The 27,744-nt window shown below is 39.0% G+C and overlaps 1 protein-coding gene across 2 annotated transcripts in view; it reads right to left on the bottom strand.

Annotated features, from left to right (window-relative positions):
* PLPPR1 (phospholipid phosphatase related 1) overlaps positions 1-27,744 on the bottom strand; it is a 127,219-nt gene that overhangs the window by 76,868 nt on the left and 22,607 nt on the right. Inside the window, exon 1 of one of the 2 annotated variants that reach the window (XM_054003079.1) lies at positions 24,463-24,544. The exons of the other annotated variant lie outside the window; for it this stretch is intronic. The gene's annotated coding sequence lies outside the window, so the exon portion shown is untranslated. Of the gene's footprint in view, positions 1-24,462; positions 24,545-27,744 lie in introns of those variants that run through there. 2 annotated transcript variants of the gene reach the window in all.

Here is a 27,744-nt window from a genome sequence, read left to right as displayed (position 1 = left end):
CCTGACAGTCTTGCAAGGTTCTGGCTGGAAACCAATGATCCCCAAGGTATTTGGGATACTATCATAATATCAAGGGTTTGTGACCAAATTTTACCCTCTGAAACAAATTCAATTCTGCTTGGTGAGTTCCCATGCAACGCACCAACAGGTACTGAGGAAATGGAACAATTTCAACAGGAGAAAACCAGCAGCCTTCACCTCAGGCTCTTAACAAGTGAGAAAGGAGGGAGACATTGAAGGGAAAGAAGAAAGCAAAAGAAAACCTCAAGAATACAGAGGGTAATAATAGAATGGTGCAGGTGAGAGAAAAATTGGATAAACTACAGGAAAAATGCTATGGGATGGAGGGTAGGAGAGGAAAACAGACCACAGCTTTTCCCTGTGATGTAAAAGCACAGGACTGAAAATTTTGTCTATCAATACAATAGACTCTGGAAAACACTCTACCCTTACCCTCCCAAAAACATCAGGGTTTTGCAGAAGATATATTATTTTAAAATTATTACAATACTGTATTATACAAAAAAAAAAAAAATCAAAGACATTTTCTTCATTCAGAAAATTTGTACTTTACTACAGAAAACTGTTTTTTTTTCCTTCTTTACAAAACCTCCTTAGCCAACAATCCTACTGAAACCTATTGAGCTATTAAAAAAACTAGTTGGCTGCTTATGTGTTAGCAAGAATGAGAAATATCTTTACTTATAATGGAGCTTCACAGCTCTGCACAGAACTAATTTTGGGAATCCCAATCTAATATTAAAAATGTATTTCAAAAATATATGCTGCATGGTACTCTTGTATGCCACATCTGCTGAGCCTAAGCCCAAGCACACTGCTGATCCACACATTTAAGTGCAAGGATGAAACTTCTGCAAAGTGCCAGCTACTCTTAGGCCTAGATGGACATCTGTGAGTAAATTTCCAAACCCCTCTCCTCCCACTACCCTTCTATGACAGCTTAGGAAGCCAACACTTTGGAGGGTGTTCACACCGGTCATAGTATAAAGATCAACAGGCAGAAATATTGAGATGAGCATGGGAAGGAACAGAGCACAGCAATGCTAGACAGGGTAAGGGGATGAAAATCAGGTGTTTAACATGGTTCTATTTATTCCTGATTTTTTTTTTTTTTTCCAGGGGATGAATTCTGCATTGGAAATTTCCTCTCAAAATAATGGTGAGCTGGTTTAAAAAGTAGTCATGTAATAACCACAAGCCAGTGGACTCCAGATAGAAAGAAAAAACCCATTCATTTTGTCCTCTCAGGGCTCAGCAAACTGTGTGAGTATTGATTGCAAGCTGTAATATTATGAAAGTAAACAAACAACTGCCTCTCCACAGTGTAGCCTTTGGCGATGAGGTCCAGGGGCAGGGCCTCTTGCTCCTCTTATATTCTGGAATTCATATTGGCAGCGGAGCTGTCAGGGACACACAAGGACTGCACAGGCTCACACTGCTCCAAACCTGGCAGCAAGCTCAATCTCATATGGATCTTTTGTCGGTTCACTTGGTTTATAAACCTCCACCTTCATCCCTTGCCAAGACAGACAAAGGACTTCTAGCATGCCTGCTCTTTTCCCTCATACAAAACAGCTTGGTAGAAGCTCTCCTTAATAACAATGAAAAAAAATTTTTTTTTCTTTCCTCTTTTCTTTATCTGTGTCCATTATGAAGCCAAGAGAAGTATAACCCCCATCAAGTATAATCCCCATATCCCCAGTTTGCCCACTTCTAAGGACAGTACTGCAGTACAGCTCATGCAGTTTATGTGGGTCCCATAAATACTCCTAAATGGAAAGTCAAGAATTTAAGAACCTATTGTTAGACTACAACATTTTGTAAAAAAAAAAAACAAAACTTCTTATTAGTCCAAATCTATTTATTAATATAAAAAAATACAGCCAACTATAACAAAAACATTTCTAAATTTACAGACCTTGTAATACCTCTCCCTTTTCTGTACTTTTATGCTGTCCACAGACTCCTCCGTGAATCCTGCTTAGTCTGGAATAGGAGAGAGGGTTATGGCAAAATGTTCCTAGCCACAGCTTTTCTCTGAGAGAAAGGCACCAGGGCTGATGGTGAGAACTTATTCCTCTTTAGTCTACTCAACACCCCTTGGTGGGTGGGGTGGTTGCTAGTATCTTGATTGGCTCTGGTACTATACACAAATCTGTTGTGTTCATAGATTTGAGGCATCTGCTGTTGTCCAATGTCTGCTCTTCTCCATGCTGCCATTCAGACAGTTCATTTTTAAAAGAATAGAGACTTGTTAGTTCTACCCATTAGGCAAAGAAACTGATGAGGATTATTATAAAAATAGGCACTAACTTATAAAACCATATAAAAGCAAGATAAGCTAAAACCGATTGGGTAATGTCACTCTTTCAAACGCCTGCTGTAAGAGTTAAAGGGCAGAACAAAGCTTCAGGCAAGCCCTGACAACGAAGATCTGACAAATCCTTGTCCTCGCAGAATTATTTCAGAACCTGTGTTGCTACTAGAAAAGGCAATAGCATTTGTCTGGTTACCAGGCCACAAAACAGATTTCGATAGACCAGGAAGCCCTAGATTTTGATGGACTGAAAAACATGGTTTGTGACCTATGAATCCAGCAAGGCTGTTGTAAACACTTCTATGGATTTAAGCTCCTGGTTAGGGCCAAGCCTTAGTTGTCTTGGAGATCTGTGCTCTTCCCTGTGTAATTTTGTCTTGTGATATCTATAGAGGCCTCAGAGAAGCTTGCACAGACCTTGTTTGAGCTATTAGGCATTTGATTTTTAAGGCCAATACAGTCTACATGAACTGAACCGTTACAATTAAAGTGACTCAGCCCACAAAGACGAATTCTGAATTTCCTGTGGCTGAGATCTTAATGCTACTTCTAAGAGTGTGATGTTACTGAAATCACATTCTGTAAGAGTTGTAATGAGACATGCACCTATTTCAGGTCAACTGTATACAGAAAATTAGCTTGTAGTCAGTCTTTTGTGGATACTTACACACCAGCTTTAGTGTGTACTCATACAAATTCATATAAACTCAAATGCTGCTGGAGCCTGCAAATTGCATGAGAGTCTATGGCTAAAACTAAAGGGAACAATTTTGCACACAATCTGACTTGGTCAGAATATTATTAAAGAGTCCTTTGAACACTAAAAGCTGACAGAAACATATCAATATGCCATCATGTCCTGTGCTGTTTGCTGCCATCCTTCTAAGTAGAACATTAGAACATCACGTCTTGTTTAATACTCCTGTACTGCTGATGCACAGCTCTTACCTCTAAAATACATTATTTTAATTTTCAAAAATTATCTAATTAGCTCTTTAAAAATGGAAAAATTATTTCCAGCAAGTTGGAGTAAGACTGCATACCACACATACATACAGCATTTTTGCATAAAGGAAACTGGGTTTTACAAAAAACCTGTTATTTTCTGCCCATTCAAGGGCCACCAATTTATACAATGCTTTTTTAAAATATCCCAAAGACAATGTTAGACAAAGGTGCAGTCAACCCATTCGCAACATTGAAGGACTTATGCACTCTGTTAAAACTCAGTTTATCATGGAAAGTGGTTCTAGATTTGGCTGATCTATGTACAGTTGCTGTTTCTAGTGCTCAAAACATCATATTTTATAAATGCACAAGAGTTATTTCTCTAGGTATGTATACACACATGTTCATTTACACACCATTTAAAAAAAATTACATATTGAAACACTGTATTCCCTAATCTACTAAGCATAATCAATATTAATAATACAAAATGTACATATTCTCACAAAGAAAATATTTTTCTGATTTGGGGATTAATGCAGTTTCAAATTTGATCTTCTTTCTCTGCTTCCCTTAGTTCATATATTTCTCCTGAATATTAGTTCATGTATATTAGTTCATGAATATTAGTTCATATATGAATATTAGTTCATATTTTTCTCCTGTCACCTCAGGGATGAGAACTGACATAATAAAATATCTGACATAATAAAAACATTGCACCATTCTGTTCTCATATGTGACAGCACAAACAAAACAGGAACACGGAAATACCAAATCATCAATATCCATGGCACTGGAATGGATTATATACTGCATCAAATACAGCACCCTGGCTATTCCATCTTGTCTGTGCACCCCTTCTTTGCTGTGCTATAAGCAAGTCCTGCCCCTCATTCTCTTTCACTACCTGCTTCCTTAGGGTAGCTGTCCTAAGAGCAGGTTTCACTCTCTGCACCTGCTCTCCAGTGGTTTTTAGACATAACATTATGCAGCTACTCCTGGGCCCTTTAATTCCTGGTGAACTCCCAATACTGCCAGAATCACAGGCTTTCCCTAATCTCTTCATTTTAATTTTGTGTGAGCCCCAGGAAGATAAGAGATGGGCTGTCAGCTGGGACAGAGAGACTGGGGGCACTGGGTTTTATTTTTCTTGTGCAGAGCCGCCCCCATCTAAATGCCCCAGCATGACATTTACTGATGCCCTGCTGCTTCCATTCCCTCCACACCTTCGTGCTAAGTAAAGGTACCTGCCACAACCTCCTTCCCCTCATGTGCATGTTGCAAAGGCAGCAGTTTGTATTGCCTCTTTGTCTCTTCCTAGCCCTAGGATTTTTGTTTAGATTATAATCATCTGTTTTCCTCCCAAAGATTCCTATTTCTCTTACCAGGGTTCTGCCTTAGGCCATGTAACTCACATATTTCTAAGTCCTAAAATTAGATGCAAGACCGTTCACCACAGCTGTTCTACGTGCAGCATGCAGATCTTGGCTACATCTGTGGTTTACCACAGTAATCTCCAAACTTTTTCAATTGCAAACAGTACCAGGGGAAGAAACCTGAGACGTCCATCCCACCTTCCCAACATACCACCATCCTAACATATTATGCATCTTGTAAAACATACAGAAAATTAACAACTGTAAGTTAGAGATGAAATAAACATAGTTTTAAAATTTATTAATAGCACAAACCCACATTTTTTCACACCCCAGTGGACTGTTTTATGCACACCTTGATGTGCATGCACCCTGCTTTGGAAACCACTGGTTAAGTATACCACAGACAGAGCCTGAGAATCTCTCCTGACCTGAATATGCTTTTATTTGGCACATCGCCTTTATTCCAATATAACTCTCACATTTTAAGGTTCCTTTTAAAGCTTGCAGAAGCCAATGTGCTTCCTCAGAACCACGATTTGTGGCTCCAGGGGATACATCTAACTTTGCTTTTATAGTTAGCAGCTGCAGGGAAAACTTGCACAGCATTTTCTCAGCCAGCCATGGCAAGAAAATACTTCATTTAAGAAGCCATTCAGAACACATATTTTTATTTCAAGGGCCCAATTTCACAGGCAAGCTTGCTTAAAGTTTTGGGGTCTGCTCAGTAGTTTCATAAGGGACAACTCTGTTGCAATGTTTCTCATTGCACATTTATTTTTCTTCCTCTATTCCAGCAGCAAAGAGTGCTCCAAAATTCTCAGTGAAGAATTTCAGCATCTCCTTAACAGGAACAGCAGAACTTGTGAACTGCTCTTCCAAGTGAAGAATGGGTCAAGTCATAGGTCTCTGTCCACCCCACTGCTTTGGTAACAGCTTGGGTGAGCAATTTTCCTTAGTGCTGCACTCAAAATTTCCCACCTCAGCTCCGCAGTCTCATAGTGGAGTTGATTATGGGTTTTTTAGAAAATGCACAGCACCTTTAAATTCTTTTGCTGCAAAACTAATCTTAAATTTTACTCTCTCCCAATTTACATGCTCCATCTCATCTTCCCTCTCTTGTTTTCTGTCTTTCAGCTTGCAAGTTTCTTGTCCTCTTTACCACTATTCCACTGCACATCTGGTTTCTTCACAGGACAGTAGTGTTTTTTTTCTGCCAGGTTTGCAAATTCTTGGACAATATCCAGGACAGTCCTGCAAGAATCAGGATCCTAAGACCTGGTTCCACTGTATAACCCACATCCCTAGGTGGCCTTTCTTTTCCAATGAAAAACAAGGAAGCGACCATTTAGGGAGCTGCATGAACAAGCTTCCACTTCCACTCTGGTACTGTCATAACACTAAGAGGATGTATACCTGTTTTCTGACCTCTATCTTATAGATGTCCCTGGCTTTTCTGTTCTTTATCCAACTTGGCAGAAAAGTCTGCTCAAGGTAAAAATTAAAATAAAATTTTGGACCCAACTGTCTTGAGGGATTCAGATGATGGGATTATAAGAACTGCACATTTATTCTCAGAGCTTCCAGTGGAATAATGAAGTGTTGTATTATTCAATATATAAAGCCAGGGAACAATCCTATAACACAGCTCAGTTTAACAGCCATCATTATGCATCTTGCTTCCCATTTTAAGTGGAGAAAGAACAACCAACACCTGTGTGACAGCTGGCATCTCGGCCAACAGAGCAGAGACTAACCCCAACTCCTCCAAAACAAAATGGTGCTTTAGCCCATGTCCACTTCTCCACAAAGGACATCCAAACTCTGCAGATCAGGTACCTGAGGGGCCCATGAGACATTTTAATCACCAGCCGGTCGCAGCTGCTCATCATTTAGAAGTGTCGAAGCACAGACCTTGTTGTTGCCCTGTACTGCCAGTGACAAGTATATCCACTGGGAGAAGCTTCTGCTCCTCCTGCAGCTGGATGCATTAATGATCCCTGCAGAGAGCACAGCTGCCATGAAATTGGTCAAGCCTGGATTTTTCAAAGCATTGGTGATCTAACTGTACAGTCACCAAAGGCAGAGATAACATTTCCATAAATAAAAGAGTTCAATAACAGCTAAGACTATGTCTCAATTTTACTAAAAATTCAGCTTTCAGCCTCCCAATCCCTGGATCAAAGGTCCCAGAGCTGTGTCTGCATGCATTGGTCAGGCACTAAGAACAGCTCTAATTAAGAACTGTTAAAAAGAAGATCACTGGTTAACTACATTTGCAGGCTACCTTCTGAACCCAGTGCTGCCTGTCCTCCTACAGCTGCCAAAAAGCCAAGAAAGGCCAGACTGTGCATTGAATGTGTTCAGCAGTCACAGGCCCACCACTCTACCCAAATTTCCCACTGCTTGACAATCCACAGTGCACTGATCTGGTATTAATGAGTGTGCAACCACTCTCTCAGTGCTGATGAACAGGAATTGGACCCAGAAGACCTCTCCCTGTATGCAGTAGCTGAACATTTTTACCTGCTCCTACTGACAAAACTGGAGTGTTTCCAAATCCCACCTCCTTGCACATCCTGGCACAAAGGAAAAAGCCAGCAGAAAATTGACAGGGAGATGGATGACAGTGGGGAGGAGAAGATCCACTGTACTGAGTTTGGTCCCATGGAGAAAAGCTCTCACTAATAATGATTGGCATTAAAGAGGCCCATGATAAGCAATAGAGCAGTTATCACAACAGGAGGCATTTGCTCATAAAAAAATGACTGTGACAGCTAAACACAGTCAGCTTCCTCAAATGATAAAGAACATATGATGGTGCTTTCCAAGTATTTGGAAAGTATAAATTACTTTGCAGCTTTGTCCTGATGAGAGTTACTTCCAAAAGGATCTTTGCATTTTAGGGCAGCAATGCTTGCTAACAGACACAAACTAACAGCATTTATGAACAGCATGAATGAACAGCCACGTAATTGACATCTCTCCCACTCTCAGTGGACATACAAATATATAAAAAATTAGAAAGTAACCATGTCAGCATCTCTCACAGAAAGCTGAAAGGGCTACCAACACTTTCTGTGTATGGTTTTCATCATCCACACACATTACAGTTCCAGCTCTGGGGTCCACAGCCTGTTGAAATGAGACCAGAGGAGGCCAGTATATTTATCAGAGCACTGGTGCTCCTCTCCTATGAAGAAAGACTGAGAGACCAGTGCCTCTTCAGCCTGAAGAAGAAAAGCCTTTGGACAGGCCTTTCATTATTTAAAGGGAGAAATACAAGAAGGCTGGAGAGGGACTTTTCACAAGGGCATGGAGTGGCAGGACAAGGGGCAATGGCTTTAAGCTAAAGTGGGGTAGATTTAGATTAGGTACTAGGAAGAAATTCTTCTCTGTGAGGCCCTAGCACAGGCTGCTCAGAGAGGCTATACACTCAACCTCTCTGGAAGTGTCCAAGGCCAGGTTGGACAGGGCTTTGAGCAGCCTGGGATAGTGGAAGGTGTCCCTGAGCTTTACAGGTCCTCCCAACTGTAACAGTTCTATGATTCCACAGTGCAAAATAAACCCCACACCATTTTAAGACATCTGCAGATACACTCTCCCAAGCTAATACTTGACACTGCTTTTTCAAATTATCTTTGAGTCTCTCTCAGTGATGATTTGTGGACATAGCAGGACTCACAGAAAATCATAAAATTTAAAGATGTAGTCAGAAGCAGTTCCATAACTTTTGCACCAACTGTTGCTATGCTGCCAGTGTCTGCCAGTGACTTCACTTGGGTGAGATTTCTCTTTTTTTTTTTTTTTTTTTTAATCAAGACATTGCTGTCAGAGGAATAAAATTCATTCCACTGTTAAACTAGCAAGTTCCTTATCATCAGGCAAGGTTTTATAACAGACAGGAAAAGACAACTTGATTTATGTATCTCTCTTGTCCAGAATTCTTCTCAGAGGAAGTCCTAATCTGTACTATCTACAAAGCAAGAGACAAAAATAAAACATTTTCAATATATAGAATTTTTTTAGAAGGGCTCCTCACAGACCTTAGACAATTTTAGCTCAGCATTCTTATGTGAAAACATCACTAAAAACATCAACACAAGTGGTACCAGCATGATGTGTTCCTTTGAACAAAACTTCAGCTTCTGAAGTTTGTGCAGTCTGAACCAGTTAGACACCAAAGGTATTCACAACTTCTGTCTCTGGCATTGCCTTTTGTTGCACCTTCTCTAAGGTCACAGCAATGGCTGATAGGAATGTGCCACAAAAGTCAGACAGGCTTTAAAATAAAGGCCTCTAAATCCCTACAGATGTGTTTGCTTGTTGAGGGTAAGTATGACTGGAATAAACTCTGATCAAAAGAAGTTTGCATTTCTCTAAGTACGTTGTTTTCCCTGGAATAATCTACTAGATTGTTGCCAGTCCAGGTAACCCACCAAAATAAACTGAAGACAAATTAAGTTCTAGAAGCTGTTTTCAAAAATTCACATGACTGTGAACAGTCAGCACTTTTCAATATTACTAACTCAAATCATACTAAGGGCATCTAGGGCACTGCAGGAACCAACTGCACATGTTTGCTGAAGACAGAAGCCAACTCTTATAGCTAAACCCTGAGTGAGCTCTGTGTTAACACACAAATTAATAATGGATCTAACAAAGCTCATCTGAATGCTTGGGTCAGTCTGATTCTTCTGATACAGACACAATCTCTGCATGGATCAAAAGCAAAAAGAGGCCTGTCAGAAGAAAACATTTTCAGAAGGAGTGTTGCAACAAAACTATTAGGATTTGCATGAGGAAAACATGAATCTATGTGAGTGGAGGGAAGAGGGAAGCAAATAGGGAAATTGCCAGGAGAAACAGCAGACAAACGGTTAAAAAGAAAGGCATCCAATAATCATCAGAGCACTGCAAGAAAAGTTTCACTGAAACAGAAAAGATAAGCTGCCAAGACAGTGAAGAACACATCTGGAAACATAAGATATTGTGATAAGTAAAACTTTTGAACAGTGAAATTCAATAACTTTGCACAAGACTTGAAAGAATGTCGAAAAGGTGAAATGGAATATAATGATCTGCAAGATCCATCTACTTCTAGACTACAAAATAAACGTTGAACTAAACCCCATTCACTCCATTCACAACTGCCAGCCAAGCAGAGTCCCAGAGATACAGCAGGGCTCCACCTCGGGACTGGGTCACCTCCTTAATTCACACCTGAGCCATGCTGCTTTAATACACTCATTAACAAGAGGATACAAACATGCCATAGTCAATGGCCCACTACAGAGAAAGAGCTCTGCTATTAAACTGAGTGAAACCATGCACACTAAAAACCAAGTCCAAACTCATCTCAGAGAATTTTTAGTAAATCCACAAGCTTGGATGTAATTCAGTGAATACAGATAACACCAAGATAAGTGATGAGGCTGACAGGCCTGAAGGGTAGAATGCCATCCAAGGGACCTCGACAAGATCAGAAAATGGGCCCTTGGGAATCTCATCAAATTCTACAAGGCCAAGTACAGTATGCTGCTCCTTGGTCAGGTCACTCCCACAGAATGCACTGAGAGCAGCCCAGAGGAGAAAAGATTTGGGAGTACTGGGGGACAGGAGGCTGGACATGACCTATCAACGTGTGCGGGCAGCTCAGTTGTGTCCTGGGCTCCATCCAAATCACTGTGGAGAGCAGAGGATAATGAGGATTCTGGCCCTTTGCCCCACTCTGGTGAGACTCCACCTGCAGAGCTGCCTCCAGCTCTGGGGTCCCAGCACAGCAAAGATGTGAACCGGCCCTAGTGAGTCCAGAGGAGTCCACGAAGATGCTCAGAGGGCTGGAGTCCCTCTTCTATGGAGAAAGGCTGAAAGAGTTGAGATTGTTCAGCCTGAAAAAGAGCAGGCTCCATACTGTGACCTTTCTGTAAGAAAGATGGGGACAAATATTTTAGTAGGGCTGTTGACATAAGAAAAGGGATAGTGGTTTTAAAGTGAAGGAGGGCCAATTTACATTAGATATTAGAAAGAAATTATTTTACAATGAGGGTGGTCAAACATTGGCACAGATTGCTCAGAGAGGTGGTGGATGCCCCATCCTGGACTTCCATTCAAGGTAAGGCTAGGTAGGGCTCTAAGCATCCTGATCTCTTAACATATCTTGTGCCCATGGCAGGTGAGTTGAACTGGAGGGCCTTTGGAAAGTCCCTTCCAACTCAAACCATTCAATGATTCTACAAGGATAACAAGCAACTTGAAAAATAAATTCAAAGAAGTAGAATTACAGAACTGAGGTGCTGATGGCTCACCATCATCTCCTCTTCTTGCTAAAGGCTAACCAGGCCACTAACCAAAGGATCAGAGGGTCATCAGAAGGGCCAGTATGCAGGAGAAAGGGGCAGGTACTGGCAAGTGTATGTAACAGTTTTGCTCAGTTGATGAAAGGGAATTACTTGAAAAAAAGCAGATAACTTGCACTGCTTACATAATTTCTACCAGAGTAGTAGCTGGTGTGTGTTGACTAAACTGTTAAGACACAGATTAAAAAGTAACCTCTTGGCTCTGCATAGAAGGTATATTTCCTATTTCCTATAAGGGCTGCAGAAAGACAAGAGGATTATTATCTGATTAATTAAAAAAAAAATATCAGTTTGAAATGGTTATTCCTTTTGAACTTCTCCGAATTCCTTCCAGAGTTACTAGTCAAAGAATATTTCACTAACTGGGGTGACAGAGTTTGGTAATACCCAGTGCCTTATATTGTTTCCCATCATATTTTAACTTGATCTCACCTCACTAATTTTTCTTCAATTTGACTGTTCTCTTCTCCACTGCATTTTCCAGAGCAATGTTTGCTTTTGTTGATGTTGTTACTGATTTTGCTCCAAAGTCATGAAACCTGATGATTATCCGTAAACCAAAATATTTTAGAACAACTTTAAAATGGGACTTTCAAGGACCCTTAGGTAAGAAATGACAAACTACGTATATGCAGTCTAAAATCGTGAGAGAGATAATAATAGCTTACAATATTTACTTGAAAACTATTATTTTTAAGGTAATACTCCTCAATTGACAATTTCCTGGGTTTTTCTAGCTTTTGGAATGCATACCTTCCTATCACAAAGCTTTTCAATGGTAGCATTGTGAGTGGAACTTCAACAAAAATCAAAACAGAGACAGAGATTACAGGGCCACCAGACACTGGGAAAAAAGGCTTTAAGACAAGCATGAAATATAATTCTACAAACCCATTCTGTGCAACCTTATCACCAACACAAGATGCTATACATATGGTCTCTGGAGACCAGAAGAATGGAAATGCTTGCATTTCCTTCTGGGTGGTAGCAGATCTCTGTCCATCCTTCAGTGGATGTAATGGAGGAAGGCTTTTTTTTTTCTGTTTTTGAAGGCATAATAGTGCCAACAGAAATGCTTTTGTGGGAGCAGTTTTTTCCACCAGCCCTACATTCAAAGAAAAATGGTGCATGCATAGAAGAATATCTGTTAAACATCACTTTCACAAATGACATTTTCTTTTGAGACACTGCAGGATATGGACTGATGAGAAGAGGCTGCTTGATTATAACCACTGGAGTGAAACATTATTGTTACTGTTTACCCAAACACCAAATGCCTTCACTCTCATTCACATTTACCAAGATGGTATCTGACTAACAAAACCTGCTGTCCTCGAGGTATTATGATAATCACAAAGGTGAAGGGGAAGGAAAAGTTTCGGGGGGAAGAGGTGGGAATGAGAGTCCACTTGCTATTATGATCCAGTAGTAGAATAACAGATGGAAAATAAGTCCCTTACCCAGACCATCTTATAAAAGTATCCTTTATTCATACACTGACCAACAAATCCATGGTGTGAAGGATCAGTACAAATTTCAGGAAACAGATGCCTTTGTTTCATCTTCAGTTTGGATAAGCTTAATATAATTTAAAAAGTGCTATGTTCTAAACCGAAAGAAAGAAAAAGCACAAAAGAAATAAATGTGTCACTATCACAGCCTTCACTGGCCTATACCATAGAGTGTTCTCAGGCTGAAGACACTGATCTCTAATCCTTGAAGCAATGTGCTAAATGGTGCTGTTCAGTTAGTTGCCTCCTACACTGGCAGTGAAAAAAAAAAAAATAGGTGACAGTAACCAACTAGTTGTCAATCTTAAAATTGCAGCAGTTACATTCTCTTTGCTCACTTTTTTTTTTTTTCTTCTTTTTTCTTTTTAGGTGCAAGCATAGAATATGTGTAAGTGTAGGCTTGCACTGAAACTGTGAAATGTCCTCCCAAGGGCCATGAAGACACTTCACCTAAAATTAGATAATGTAAAATAGCAGAGAACATGCTGCAATTACATACAGCCATTAAAGCTTGGAAGAATTTAACTCTGTAAAGGCATTCTTTTCAAAACCAGAACTTTTCAAGGAAAAGCTGTTTGGAATTTCAAAACTTTTTCACTACCCTGAGGTGATGGAGTGCATGTTTTGTGTGTGCTTGTCAGAGAAAGAAAGAGAAGAAAGAAGTCAGAGGTAAAAAGAACTCAAACTTCTGGAAGCGATTGTTTTTGAATGAGTTAATTCGATTTTCAGCATGAACACTTTTAAATTTGCTACGGCTAAAAGCCTTCTTAATAAGCTAAAACCTCCTAAAACAACACAACAAAAAACTTTGAAAGATTGCTCAATCTCTAACTTTCAAAATACAAAATCAAACATATAAGCATAGTTTTTATCTCCTCCCTTTTCTTCCACTTTCCTTTTCAGAGTTTAAGCTGCTTACCTGTGGATCAGCAGTGTTTTCTGATGATGTCAAATATCAGTTTTTCCGCATTTCCCCTTATCTCTTTCAGTTTAAATATTTAGATCTTCACAAGTTCTCAAAACCAAGCACAGGCTCAGTAAACATTTATATGGGTTGGTGAATGTCCGCTCCTTCTGTATTTAACATTAATATTTTATGATCCCTTAACAGTTTCAATCTAAGAAGCAGAGGGAGGGCTGCAATAAAAAAAAAACAAAAACAAAAACAAAAACAAAAACAAAAACAAAAAAACAACCCACACACCAAAAAAAACCAAAAAACCAAAAAAAAAAAACCCCAAAAAAACCCAAAAAACCAAACCAAACAAAAAAAACCAAACAAATACACCCCAGAATTGCTAAAAGGGTAAGTTGTTCTGCAAGGGTAGTTTTTACCAATTGAGAGGTTCTCCTGTCTGGTATTGGTAAACCTCTCGCCTTGCCTCAAAAGTCAGTGAAAAAGATTCCTTTTTTCAGCTGTTTTAGACCATGGCAAACACAGAAAACAGCTATCCATTCCCCAGGCATAGTGTATTCCCTCTTGCTATTCTGTGAAATTGAGGTTTTATACCTCTGGGACCAGGTTTTAATTCTCTGCTTGTTCTATTCCTGTTACATTTCTCCTTGGAGAATTTGATTTGCTACTGCAAGTGAAATGCTTTGTCAAAAACAAATAAAGCCAAAACATAAACTCCAAATATGCTATAAATTCTGGTCTTTCCATGTATTCCTTACATTGATATAAATATCTTGTATTTATTCCTAGGAATATTACTCCTCTATCACTTGAAAACAGACTTCCTCCCTCTCTTCTAGCTTCTCCTTCCTCTCTCCTCTGTTTCCCCTCTTTCCATCCCTCCAACTCTGATCTTTCCTTATTTTCTTCAGACTGAACAACCAAGGCACCAGTCTGCCCGACATCAAGGCAGTCTCTAGATTCTGGATGTAAACAAAGAAACAACAAAAGCCCAGCACCCTTTGCCCACCCACTCACTTTGACAGGGGTATGACCTCAGGTGACTGCCTCGAAGACATGGCTATTGATGAGCCAAAGCCCAAATCACTCCTCCCAGAGATGGGGACAGTAAGGTAATTTCCCTCATTTTTCACACCCTCAGCTAGCAGTTTCAGGTTTGTGGATCAAGGAAGCCAATATGTCTGTTAAACTCCCATTTCAGATAAAGCTCTGCAGCAGTGGAAATCAGGCACCCTGTAAAGCAGTAGCTGTCTGTTTCTGATGACGAAATGGCAGGAAATGCAGCCACATATTTGATTGTATATCTATCCTAGAATTCTGGTTTTACTTAGGACTCAAAACTGAACAATATATTAGGCCTAATTCTACACACAAAGCCAAATTACTCTCAGATACTGTAACATCCAAGCTTTGCATCCTTTTCCAACTTAAGGGTTTGCAACAAGATAAAAGGCATCAAAATGCATTTCTCATAACTATTCTAATAAACATATCCCTTTTTTGGCACTATGTAGTTTTCTAATGCGTGAAGTCTTGAATCTGTCACCTTGAGGGCACATTCAGAGTGGTGGTGAATATAAATTATTCCACTTCACAAGGAACCCAGATTCTCATTACTCTGCAGCTGGTGACAACCATTTTAACACCTACTATGATCCATACTATCAGCAAGGGGGAACTGAGCACCTTTTAAAGAATGAGTCCTGTGGGTTTTGTGCATGCACAGAAACCAAGCCTCTGCCCCAGAAGAAGAAACAAAATACAGTCTTGCCTGCAAGCAAATACACCCTCAAGCACAGTATTTTAAAAATCAAAATGTGCAAAACTTTAAAGCAAATATCTATTTAAAGCAAACATATTGCATATGATTCCTGTTTACTGAAGCTACTATGTAAATCCCAGGGGTTCATTTAGCCAAGGTAGCATGAACCAAATGCTGGGCCATGTGGTGTGAACAGACGGGCACTGAGGCAACGTCAGGAGAACCTGCAGGAGCTTTAGCTCTGATCCTCAGTACAAAATACGGCCTCCTCCAAGATAAGTATATTCAACACGGGACCTTAGGCCAGATCAGACTTGTAATCAAAGGATAATCTTTAAAGTAGAACTCTAAAGTGTTTTTTAAAGAGAAAACTGCAAAACGTTCAGGAAGTGAAACTAGAAACTATCCTTCTAACCTACCCATCAGATTTTCTTTATCATTAAGTGCTCAAAAGAAAAGTATCTACATGCAAAAAAGATAAATTTTTTACACTCAGTGAACCTGCAGCTTATCTGATTTGGGCTCAGAGAGGCATAGTATCTTTCTTTGATGAATTGCCAAAGATGAAGACTATTTTAGCAGGAATAAAGTGATAAGACTATTTAAAGTGATAAAACAATTTCAGTTAACTGAGAGAGTTACTTTATGTTAGTAGGATTTGCTCCATCTCAGGAGTAACTGAAAGGGCAAGAAAACAATTAGGAAGAAAGGAACTGGAACATTAAAGTGTGTTTCAGAGCAGATTTCAGAAAAACAGTACAAAATCTGACATGTAACATCAGATATTCCTAAGTAATGGGAATGAGCTAAAAGAAACTGTTGATAGACTCACAAGGCTTCAATTTTGCTTTTAAGGACTGCTGCATACATACAAGCTTGTGTATAAGTCTTTGGATAATTTAAATGTTTGTTACTTCTGCTCTCTTTTCCTCCATGGCCCTCTGCACAACTTCTGAATCAAAGGGTACTTCAAGCAACACAAGTCCTGATTATAAAAAGTCAGGGTGCTTTTTATTAGGTGTTTGCTATCACAATCAAGAATTAAAGGACAGCAATTGAGGATTCTGTTGGAGTGCCATTTCCAAAGCTTGTTCATTTGCCAGTCTTCAGCAATGGTGGTTTTTTTTTCCTATTGCTTTGTTTTCATTACCACATTCATAATTTTTCAAACTCCAGTCTGTCAATAGTAATGATTTCTGCACCTAATATACTCACACAGTGCAAACATATTTTTCTGAAGAAGGCAGAAAGCCTGTGAACTCCTATGAAATGTAAACACTGCATTCCCAAGGTCTCCTCACACTCTGTGTACACAGAGACACAGTCTAACAATCTTGCCAAGTATAAAACTTGCCCTCAATTTATGGTATCACCTTCTTCATCCATCACATTGTTCACAGAAGTCAAAAACATTCTTTAATCTTTCTTTGTGAGCTCCCTATGTAGCCTCTGTCCTGTAGATGTAATTCAGACCTGCATTTCACAATTGTCAAATGAGTGAGTTGGCACCTGCAGTTATTATTATTATGTGTTTAAATCAATGCACTGAAGGAAAAGGATGTGATGTTTTCTAAGTAACTACAATAGAAGTAAAAAAAAAGCTCCATCAAAGCAACAAAACCCCACCAAAATGAAAAAAATCCCTTGATTAAAATCTAACCCAAGACATTTCCAGTCAGCATTAAGACTTTACTTTTCAAAAGCATCCATTATATTAAGAAAATGAGAAAACCGATTAAATCTTGTTTCTAAAATGGAAAAAAAAAAAAAATCCCCAAAGAAGTGAAGACCCAAAGCAGAAGTAACTTACATATCCAGGAGAGTCAACCCACAAAATTGCTCTGCCTTACCATATGATTAGAAACTTGACAAATAACATCATGAAGAATAAGCCACTTAATAATTAAAGAAAAAAAAAAAAGAAAGAAAAGGAAAAAAAAGAAGGAAAAAAAAAAAAAAGAAGTGCTTGAGTAGATAAAGTGCTTCACGGGAAATGTATCTCCCCAATATTTACAGACTTACAGACTCTTGAAAAACATGAAATCACTGTAGTAATAAATACAATTCTTAATTTTTGAACAACAGTGTCCATTATGACATGAGCAGCATGGGAAATAGGAATAAAATCTCCCACATCCCATCCCTATGGTATCACTATGATACCATGAAAATTAGACAATAAGAAGTCTATTTCTAAACACATTCACCTTTTCTGTGATTTGCTGACATAGTTGAAAGTGCAGTTCAGAATCCAGCAAATTAAAGTGTGGATATTTCAAAAGGGGGAGCTTTAAAATCCTTTCAGAGCTGCAGGCATAGCACTTTGATAAATTGCTACAATCTACAAAACTCTTACTGGAAAAAGATGCAAAATAAGAGAGAGGGGCAATGAACCTACTTAATGCTCTGTTCTAGAAAGCTTTGAGGAAGAGTGCAGAGCTGTGGTGTGGCCATCTAGACTGAATGTATCTGGTTGTGTTACAGAAGTATAAAGGTTGGTAAGCTTTCCAAACAAAGAAAATGCATGACAGAAAAAATTTAGAACCAGATTTAATGAAATTTTCTTCATATTTTCACCTGTAATTTGGAAGTCTGACTTTTTTTTTTTCCTGGTATGAAAAAAAAAAAAAAGATTTACATATTGGGCAATTTTTATGAAACAATCTTGAAAAAATTGTCTTTCACTTGTCTACTTTTTATTTAATTGTTTCCACTTTTATTGTGCATATTTTCCATAAATCACAGCTCTCCAGTAAGGTGAAAAGATAACAGTGGAAAAAAAAATCATGCAGTGAGTGGAGCAAAAAAACCCCACCACCAAAAATTAAAACAGACTAAATATCCTTCCAACTTTGTGCTTATTTCAGCAGAAATTAGAAAGATTTCCAGCACACTGAGATTTTTGGTATAAGTTGAATGAATGCCATTCCATCCCGTGCCTTCTTATCACTGATTTTTCTGCTGGTTTTAACTAAGCAGATGTTAATAAATAATAAATATTTCTTATCTATTGCATCAGAAAAATGTAGATGAAAGATTTTTCACCTCAACAATTCACTTATGGTCCTGAGTCACTGCCTGTAATTTCTAAGACTCAACTTCAGATGTGGTCGTTAGGCAACCAAATGACAACCAAAATGACAAAAATATATTTTAAATAACTGCTTTAATTTATAGCCACACAGTGCCCACTGCCCTCCCCTCCTAACTAGGATACAGAAGTCATAACAAGCAAGTTTATATTTGTCATGTACAAGAATTAAAGAGTGGAAAAGGCAAAAAGAAATTCTGACTTCTGGCAGCTATGTTTAGATTCAGCTCACCATCTTCAGAATCACTGGACACAATAATTAAATGCAGTGGAGCCCATCAATCTTTATTAATGTTGTCTGTAAAAATAAGAGCAGCTGCACTGGTATGTTACCATTCACACACCTGGTAACCACTTCTGAATATAACAACTTGCTGCCCTTTTAGAGCCACTTCATTTTGAAAAATCATGTCATTGTTTCCAAGTGGAATTTCTGAAAAATAAATCTATTATTTTCTATTAGACTTGGGGAAAAAAAAGAGGTTTTTCTCATGTCTGAAACAGATGCCCATATTTTGAAAAGGATGCCATTGATTGTACAGATCGTTACACAACAGGCATTTCCTGAGCCTGCTGAAATCAGCTGGCAAAATTGCTATCAAAACAGGACTATATTCAGTACAACAATGCTCTTTCTTTTGTAGAAAATATCTGTTAGCTGATGAGATTATACTTGGCCAAGGTATCAGCCTCATCCAGTGACGTCTGAGAGAAAGTTCGTCTAGACAGAACTGTGGAGCGTCCCACAAACTCTTCTTGCCAAAAATGCAAGAAACCCAGAAGTAAGGATGGAAATGCTGCAATAAACAGCTTTAGAACACAAAATATGGGGTCTCATAGGAAAAAAGGGTACACTAAACAGATTTTGCTACTACTACTGTGACTGACTGCAGGATTTTCACATCTTTGGAGAGATTAGGAAGATTGACATTTTCAAAATTTTAAGTTGAATTGAGAATGTAAGGGCCTGAAAATATTATATGAGTTACTATTTTGCTTTATATATTCATAATTCCAACTAAGACCCCTCAGTCTGAAATATCTGTGTATATTTGCTCTATCTATAGTCACTTTTTAATTATTTAAGGAAGTTTTTTCTCACTGTATTTGCCTACAGTGTATCATAGAATTGTGTACTGTGATTTCCCATTCTTTCTATACTAGAAGACTCTCTTATGCCAAATCAGGATTCCCTTTCCCTCTTCAAAGTGTAACAGAGGTACAATGGCTGTGATTCTCTAATATTCATTCATTAGATCTAGAAACAGAACTCCCAAAAGTATATCCTGTAACCTGGCAAACCAGTAAACTTGTATTTTCATTCTGCATTGGAAATTGTGTAAGTTTTCAATACCTAACTTTATTAAAATAGCCCATTTTCAGGTCTAGAAGTTCAGATTCATGTTTTCACTAACAGAAGCATTTTTCTCCCTTGATCCATAGATAGAAGTGACCAACTATAAAACACATAATGATAAAAGATTAACTGGCGCCAAGGTGGCTCATGATTTTTATTTTTATTTAAAGGAACAGGGCTCTCAACAGCTGCATAGGAAAACACTATTGTTTCCACAAGATGGGAGACAGTGTCCTCTCCTCCTGAGAGCAGAGATGTCTTCTCCACACATGAAAGAAAAGCCAGTGGAATTTTCTGCGTCACAGTAATCAGATTTGCATGTTCCCTTGCAACTACAATGAAGTAGCTCCACATTTGACAAAGGAAAACGAATAACCCACATGTTTGACACTTCATGAAGGAGCTCATGAACATATTTATTTATCATTCCCTCTTTTTACTGTACTGTTTTTTGACTGTTCAGCATTCCATGGAAACTGGCACATTTTCTGCAACACATTAAAAGAAAAAAACCAACTAATCTTGAGAACATAACCAAGTATCTCTAGGCTTACACCCGTTTATGCTGCTCATCCAGCAACAGCAGCCTCTGGGAGCTCCTGCTTGTCTCCAATCCTCAGTGTGAGGGTTGCCTGCTGCTGCTAAGAAAGAAAATTCATCACAAGACTTTCACCTCTGAGGGTAGATGTCAGTGCTTTCAAAATCAGTACTAGGCATTTCTTCTAAAAGGTCTGTCCTTCCCATGCATTTGAGACACCTGACTGGGACCCTGGACAGACTGGCTGTTCCTACTCCTGGCCCTCCACTGACTTCTTGCAAGTCACTTCATCCCTGTGCTTCTGGCATTTTATTTTTCACAATTCAGCATTTGTAATTCCAAAGAGATGTGTCCAAAAAAATCTGTAAGCTAGCTACTATAGTGTTGTCCTCAGATGAAAAGGGAAAGATGACAGCCAGGCTACAGCTTCTCACGTAAAGCTGAGTAAGATGCAAGCAAGTGGTTGTGTGGGTTTTTGGCAAACTAAAACCTATCAAACTCATTTTCTTCACTACAGATCTCTTAGAGAAGGGCAACACGATTCTTTTCCCAGGCTATGTTAGTAGAAAACTTCAGGGTGGTCAACAACATCACTGCACCACAACACTTCTTGTGACCCACTACTAGGGTTACACTGCTGAAAAAAAACACAGCAGAGAAAGCAAGTCCTTTGCAACCTCACTTACTCCTCTTGTCTGGCACACTGGAGACAAGTGCCAATGCTAAAATGGTAAGTTGTGACAGCATGATGAAAAACTCTCATTCAAGCTCAAAAAAATTCATACCATGTCTGAAAAAAACATGAAGATAACAGCTTAAATTTCCTATTGCACAAGACTCTAAATAGTAGTCAGATTTTTAGTTCTTTTTATTTTAAATACCCTGACTCCCTTCCAAAATGCCAGACAAACTCTGTCAAGTTCAGTCTCTGGGGGAAAAAACCACACACACCTTCAAAAAATACAACCAACTTAAAAAAAAAATACCCAACACAGAGACTCACTCTTTCTCAGGTCCAGGTTAAGTCTGTCCCTCTACTCAGGTCAGGAATTCAACAAGCTCAAGGAACAGCATAATTTTCTGTATGTTTTTGCTCAGTTACATGATCAGAATCCTTCTTGCTCCCTTTAGTAAGCCTAACTACTAAGCTACAGGCAAGTGACTGTCCATGACAGGTTACAATGGCACCAAGGACTGAAACACTAATTTCACTGTATTCCTAATTCATGCAAATACTCAAGTCTAAGCCAGATGGGAAATTTTGTAGAAATCATTTATTGAGAAAGGTACTGCCAAAAATGACACAGAGTCATAATTATAAGTCATTTGCTTAAATAATTTGAGTTTAACTCTCTCACAAATGCCTTCCCATGTATGTGAACAAAACCCAGTTCCTACATGCTCCATGGAAGTTATATTGCTGTATTCTCCATCGACTAAAGGAAAACAAGTCCTTGCAAAGCATCCAGCAGATATGGACACTATGTGCTAACACTAGCAGTTACTTTGCAACCAGACAAAAGAATTCAGATTAACTGTGACCAATTACTGCAGAACAGAAGCTAGAGAATGCAGCTGCTCACAAAATGCACACAGACTGTGCTCTCTGCAAGTTCATTTTCAAAAGTCAGCAACTTTCTGCATTGTAAAAAAGAAGCAATGCTGTAATTGATAAAGAATGCAAAGCCTTATTCTAGATAAAAGCAAAACCAAATCACATTGACCTTAAGGTATTGTATTGACAGAGTGAAACTGCTGATTTCTAATCAATATATTCCAACCTGTCTTGTTCCAGATCATGGCACTATTAATCCACCTGTTAGTTTACTAGTGTGAAATTTCACTGGTGTGAAAGTTTTTCTGTCTACACAGCCCCGTTAGTAATAAGAGAACTTCCAATTTTGTTGTGTGTGTTTTTTTTTTTTTTTTTTTTTTTTGGTTTTTTTTTTTTTTTTTTTTTTTTTTCATTAAGGAATTTCAAAGACAGTCTGCAATTTGCTTATCATATGCAAATGTTTTTGTACAATTTAATACCATTAAAACTGTAGTATTATATTCAAATAAAACACATCAAATTTCATTTGGCACGTGGGAAAATAAAATTAAAGCATGACTTCTGATGCATAAACGGGATAAATAGATAGGATTTTGCTTCATCATATTGAAAAATTACACCCTGGCACAGTGCCCATATCATATTCATTATGAAGAGACTACAGTGTACAAAGGAAAGTACAGCACACTAACTTTCTCAGACAATGGCTAGATGACTGACAAATCAGAAGTCTTACAGATTTGCTTGCTATTTCTGCCTTGTACATTCCTGGAAATCTGTTGAACTGCAATTCCTCGTTTTGTTACCTTCATTAACCAGGATGGTAAATAGGAAAGCTGCTCATTATGCTTGCACTGTGCAAGTGTTCACCTGGCACTGTCTGCACTCCTTACACCTCCCAGCTTGCAAGTGGGTTCCCCTGTAGGTCTGCCCCTCAGCCTGCTGTAAGGGTTGGAGAAGGCTGTCATCATTGTTTGCCCCGTAAGGAAACAGAGGGCGGCTGTTCCCATCCTCCTGCTGCTGTGAGGCTGGGCCATCTGTGCAGCTTAAAAAGAATCTGCACTTACCAGATCTCTGTCTTCTGCTGTGTTTTTGCTTTGGAAGTATGCTTCACTTCTGGCATTGGCTAAACTACTTTATTCCCATCTAGAAGAAGCATCCTCAATACCCAACATTCTACCTTATTAATTAAAAAAAAAAAAAAAAAAAAAAGCAGCAAAAAAAAAGCACCAGGCACCTATTCCACACACGATAAAAGGGAAGCATCATTTGCTTGCCCAGCAAAGTCCACAGAGAATATGAAGTCAGATTTGTCATTTTCAAAATGCAAAATTTTTTTGCTTTCTCACAAGAGTTTTTCTGTTGTACTTTTTCTTCCTTCTGTGACACCACTTGTCCACTCCCCCATATTCTGCCCAGCTGCCAGGTGATTCCCATGGAAACACCATTCACAAGATTCAAATGAAACATAAAGAATTTGTACCCATGGATATTGCTTTAGAATATCCTTCCAACCAAACTAGTGGGATGAGTTCCTCAATTGAAGGTGACATAACCTTTATAAATTTATTTTTCTTGCTAAAGTGAAACTTGAAAAACTAAATAAACCATACACAGGTATACAAAATCCTCTTTTGGGATTGAAGAGAGAGAGGTGAAGACAAATCTCACACTTATGAATGATTAGTTCCTTAGCAGACCTCGGAGAGGTTTCTTGTCCAAGGCCTGACCTGAGAGGGAGCAAGCAGAGGTGTTCTGTTTCCCAGTTGTTTCATTTCCAAAGAAATGGAACAACTTGGAAATCTTCATTTCCAAGAAGATGGAAACATCTATTTCAGACCAGTACCAGTACCCAGCCTCCCTCTTCTTCATCACAAGGAATTTCTCCATAGGAGAGGTCCACAAAGCATTTTCTTTCCTTCCTGCTGGTACTCAGGGACTTTTTTACTGATTGCTAAATTATATCAATATAAGCTTTCCTGAAAATTATATGGCTGGCTTAGGGAAAAAAGGAAGTCTCAAACTCAATATAGACACAAAGAAAGAAGATCAGAACTGTTAATTCATATTACAGAAACTCCAAACACAAAAAGCATCAGGCCACTGTCAGCTGAAAATTGCACTCTATCTTGGCTAATCTAGTTATTTGTCTGAAAAAATATTTAAACCACAAGTGCAACCTTATGCTACTTGCTCTGCATCTCTTCAGTGATAGACAGGTGATTTTTTCTTAACAAAGGTGATTGGTGACTTTTTCATAACAAAATCAGGAAGACACACAAAAAAGGCCTAGATGCCTGAAGGGCTGGAACACCTAGCTGTGGATCGTGTAAGAGATTCTCCTCTAATAGAGATTTTTAAGTTCAGAAGATTATCCCCCTTAAAGAATTCTTTATGTGGCAAACTTGAACAAGATGAAAACACTCCTGTTTTAAGGCAAAGCAAAAAGTCAAGATTCCACCTGTCTAAAACACAGAAGATAAAGGGACATTTCCTTTTTCTTGAATGGAATACAAAACTGAACCAATGACAGGCACTGCTCTGACACTAGATATGACTTTTTACATTTACAGGCTTTTTACAGGCAGCTTAATATCAGGCAACGCTCTACATCTAGCCACAGCAAGATCACTTCAAAACACCTGCTAAAATCAATGAATAACTCATAAATCAATGAAAATAACTTATAAAAATAACTGGAGTTATACCTGGATCTTTTAGCACATATACTGAAGGTTGAAGATCTGTTTGGTTCAGTTTAGAACAATCTCCAGTACATTTTAAAGTTCACTGAAAGGAAAAAAGAAATTATTAAAGACAACACAGATTTTAAAATAAGTCTTCTTTGCAAGGACAGACTGACCTTAAACTATGTAATGCCTTTTTATGGAGAATTTCAAAGTGGTGTGAGGGTTTTTTTCCTACTGAAGCCAGAATGCAATGGCTTTGCTTTATATACAATGTTTTGTATATACTTTGCTTTATATACAATATTTATGCACTTGTAACATTCTCAAAGCCAGAAATGGCTCCTTTGCATTGCAATAAAGCTAGAAAGAGAAAGGCTAATATTCTAATGAAGAACATGTTGAATATCTATTAATGATCAAAATAAAACCAGTCCTTTACCACCTTGAAAACACCATAACATTTGATTCTAACCTGGCCTTATGCATTATTCCTTTCCATTAGGAAAAAACCCCAAGAATAGCAAACCACTAACAAGTGATTTTCTAACTGTAATGGCAGCTGACTGAAACTATAGTTCCTGTTGTCATTCATCAATCATGCCAGTTTTAAAAGACATCTTACTGTAATTTCATAGAAACTCTCAACTCCTCTAAAGCATTGTTGAAACGGCTCAAATATGAATACAAAAGAGATCTTTTAATATGCTGTGCTCCTACTGTAATTATAAAGGTAAAAAAATGTTTGGCATCCTACTCTGATTTCATCTTCTCAAACAGCTATAAAAGGTTGTCCACATGCAACCAAATTTTCTTTTAAGAGCAGAGGGGTAGGGACAAGTGCCCAACTTGGCATTTGAAGGCTAGCAAAGTCTGGGGATAAAGAGTAAAACACTTAAAGCATGCTCCACTTTATATCTTAGAAGTTATTACCCCAGTCTGGCAGGGCATCAGTTTTGAAACTTGAAATTGCCTTACTGTTTGCTCAGCAGGGTAATGAGATGAAAGGGATTAGAGACCTGACCTATGACTGGGACTAGAATAAGTTATTATCTTTCAGTAGCTTAAGAAGACAGCAATGTCCTACTGCTTTACATCATCACTGCAATTTACAGTAGATGTGCCCTTTTTTGTTTTTCAGTGACATTTCTATGATGACTGCGTTTTAAGGGGCTTTGCTTAGTGATGTTTAGCAGCACCATTTGAACTCTCTAACTGAAATAGTATATTATTGTCATCAGCTGTCAAGCAACTTCATACTTTTTCTGGAAACTTACACTTTTGACAGAGGCTGTTAGCAGGTTTGTGTGTATGTGTGGAAGCTGAAGCTTGGTATTTGAAAGGGTTACAAACTAGAGTATGACAGCAGGCCTGTAGGTGACTGCACAGACAGGCATCAGGCAGAAACCCCCACCTCTCGCCAGGATCACAGACTGCTGCAACTTCCACCTGCAAGCTTGGAAACACTGTGATTGGCATTGCAGAAGGACACACTGCAGCACAGGTGAATGTGGGAGAGCCTGCAATTAGGCATGCATCTCTGCCCAAGCCAGGATCTGGTCACAGGCCTCCTGCACCACCATCACAGTGCCCAATGGTTCTCCAGCACAGGCGAGAGCAGAGCAGTGGCAGATCCAGGGGAAAAAAAAAAAAAAAATCAATTGCTCTGAACCAGTACGTCTTTTAAAATGTCAGGCCTTGCTATGCTTAACCCTGTGTTATAAAAAGGTAAAATCTGGAAGGAAGGAATTTGGGAAGGAATTTGGGAAGCAATTTTGGAAGGAAGGAATTTCGGAAGGAATTTCGGAAGGAAGGAGTTTTGGAAGGACGGAAGGAATTTTGGAAGGAATTTCGGAAGGAATTTCGGAAGGAAGGAATTTCAGAAGGAAGGAAGGAAGGCAGTTCGGAAGGAAGGAAGGCAGTTCGGAATGGAGGAAGGGAGGAAGGGAGGAAGGGAGGAAGGGAGGAAGGGAGGAAGGGAGGAAGGAAGGAAGGGAGGAAGGAAGGAAGGGAGGAAGGAAGGAAGGAAGGGAGGGAGGAAGGAAGGGAGGGAGGGAGGGAGGAAGGAAGGAAGGAAGGAAGGAAGGAAGGAAGGAAGGAAGGAAGGAAGGAAGGAAGGAAGGAAGGAAGGAAGGAAGGAAGGAAGGAAGGAAGGAAGGAAGGAAGGAAGGAAGGAAGGAAGGAAGGAAGGAAGGAAGGAAGGAAGGAAGGAAGGAAGGAAGGAAGGAAGGAAGGAAGGAAGGAAGGAAGGAAGGAAGGAAGGAAGGAAGGAAGGAAGGAAGGAAGGAAGGAAGGAAGGAAGGAAGGAAGGAAGGAAGGAAGGAAGGAAGGAAGGAAGGAAGGAAGGGAGGGAGGGAGGGAGGGAGGGAGGGAGGGAGGCAGGCACTGGGCACTGCAAATCCAACTCTGGATTTGATATAAATGATGCCAGTGTGAGCAGGCAGGTAAACAGGAGCTGTCCTTCTGCAGGAGAAGTAGAGCTGGCCAAAAGGCAGCTGCTTTGCCTGATCTGCACCCACAAACTTGTGATGCCTGCGCTGCCCTGCACAGGAGCCTGGAAATTTTGCTTTTGACCTCACTCATTGACTATAAGGGATTTGGGGTTTCCTGTTCAGGATTCATATTGCAACAGGCCTCACCTCCTCAACTGAAAAGCCAGGGAATGCATTAACATTATGGTTTGATTCACAAAAAAGACCTGTGTGGTATTAAAGGCAAGATGCTTTGCAATAAAAGCAAATGGAGCACCTAGACCAGTCCCAGAAGTAAGAATAAGCAGCAATAGTGAGTTTGGTTTGACCTGAAGAACTCTTAATTCAAATCAAATGAAATTTTTAGCTACACACAGCAATATTTAATATAAATAAGATATCTCTCATTGTTAAATCTCAAAGAAAAGGCAGTTGAACAGAAGATAATTTCACTGTCCTTGGTTTTATTAGGTCTGCCATTTAGAAAGGTTCTGTTAAAAAAAAATACACCACATGATTTTGATGCAACCATTTAAGTTCAGACTGTCAAACAGTTTAAAGTAAGGATGTGTTCAAGTAGTTTGTTAAAACTTCATATATCATTAGATTCTCAATACACCATATCCAAACACTACGATATTCTATGCTATTGCTTAGCAGTGTTGTCTTTGTTCAGATGTTTTTCTTTTGACAACACTGTGCTGATTATCACATTTATGATGCAGGGATTTCAGATCTCTCCCTCTCCAGTCATTGCTATGAAATCTCAGTATTTGGGTCAGTCTTCCTTTATGGAATGGCTGAGAACCAGTCTAATATGGCAGAGGCAATG

This window comes from Vidua macroura, chromosome Z (genome assembly GCF_024509145.1).
Source record: "Vidua macroura isolate BioBank_ID:100142 chromosome Z, ASM2450914v1, whole genome shotgun sequence".
Lineage (NCBI taxonomy): Eukaryota > Metazoa > Chordata > Aves > Passeriformes > Viduidae > Vidua > Vidua macroura.
The sequence above is the reverse complement of the archived record's forward strand: the minus strand, read 5'-3'. Positions and strand labels throughout refer to the sequence as shown.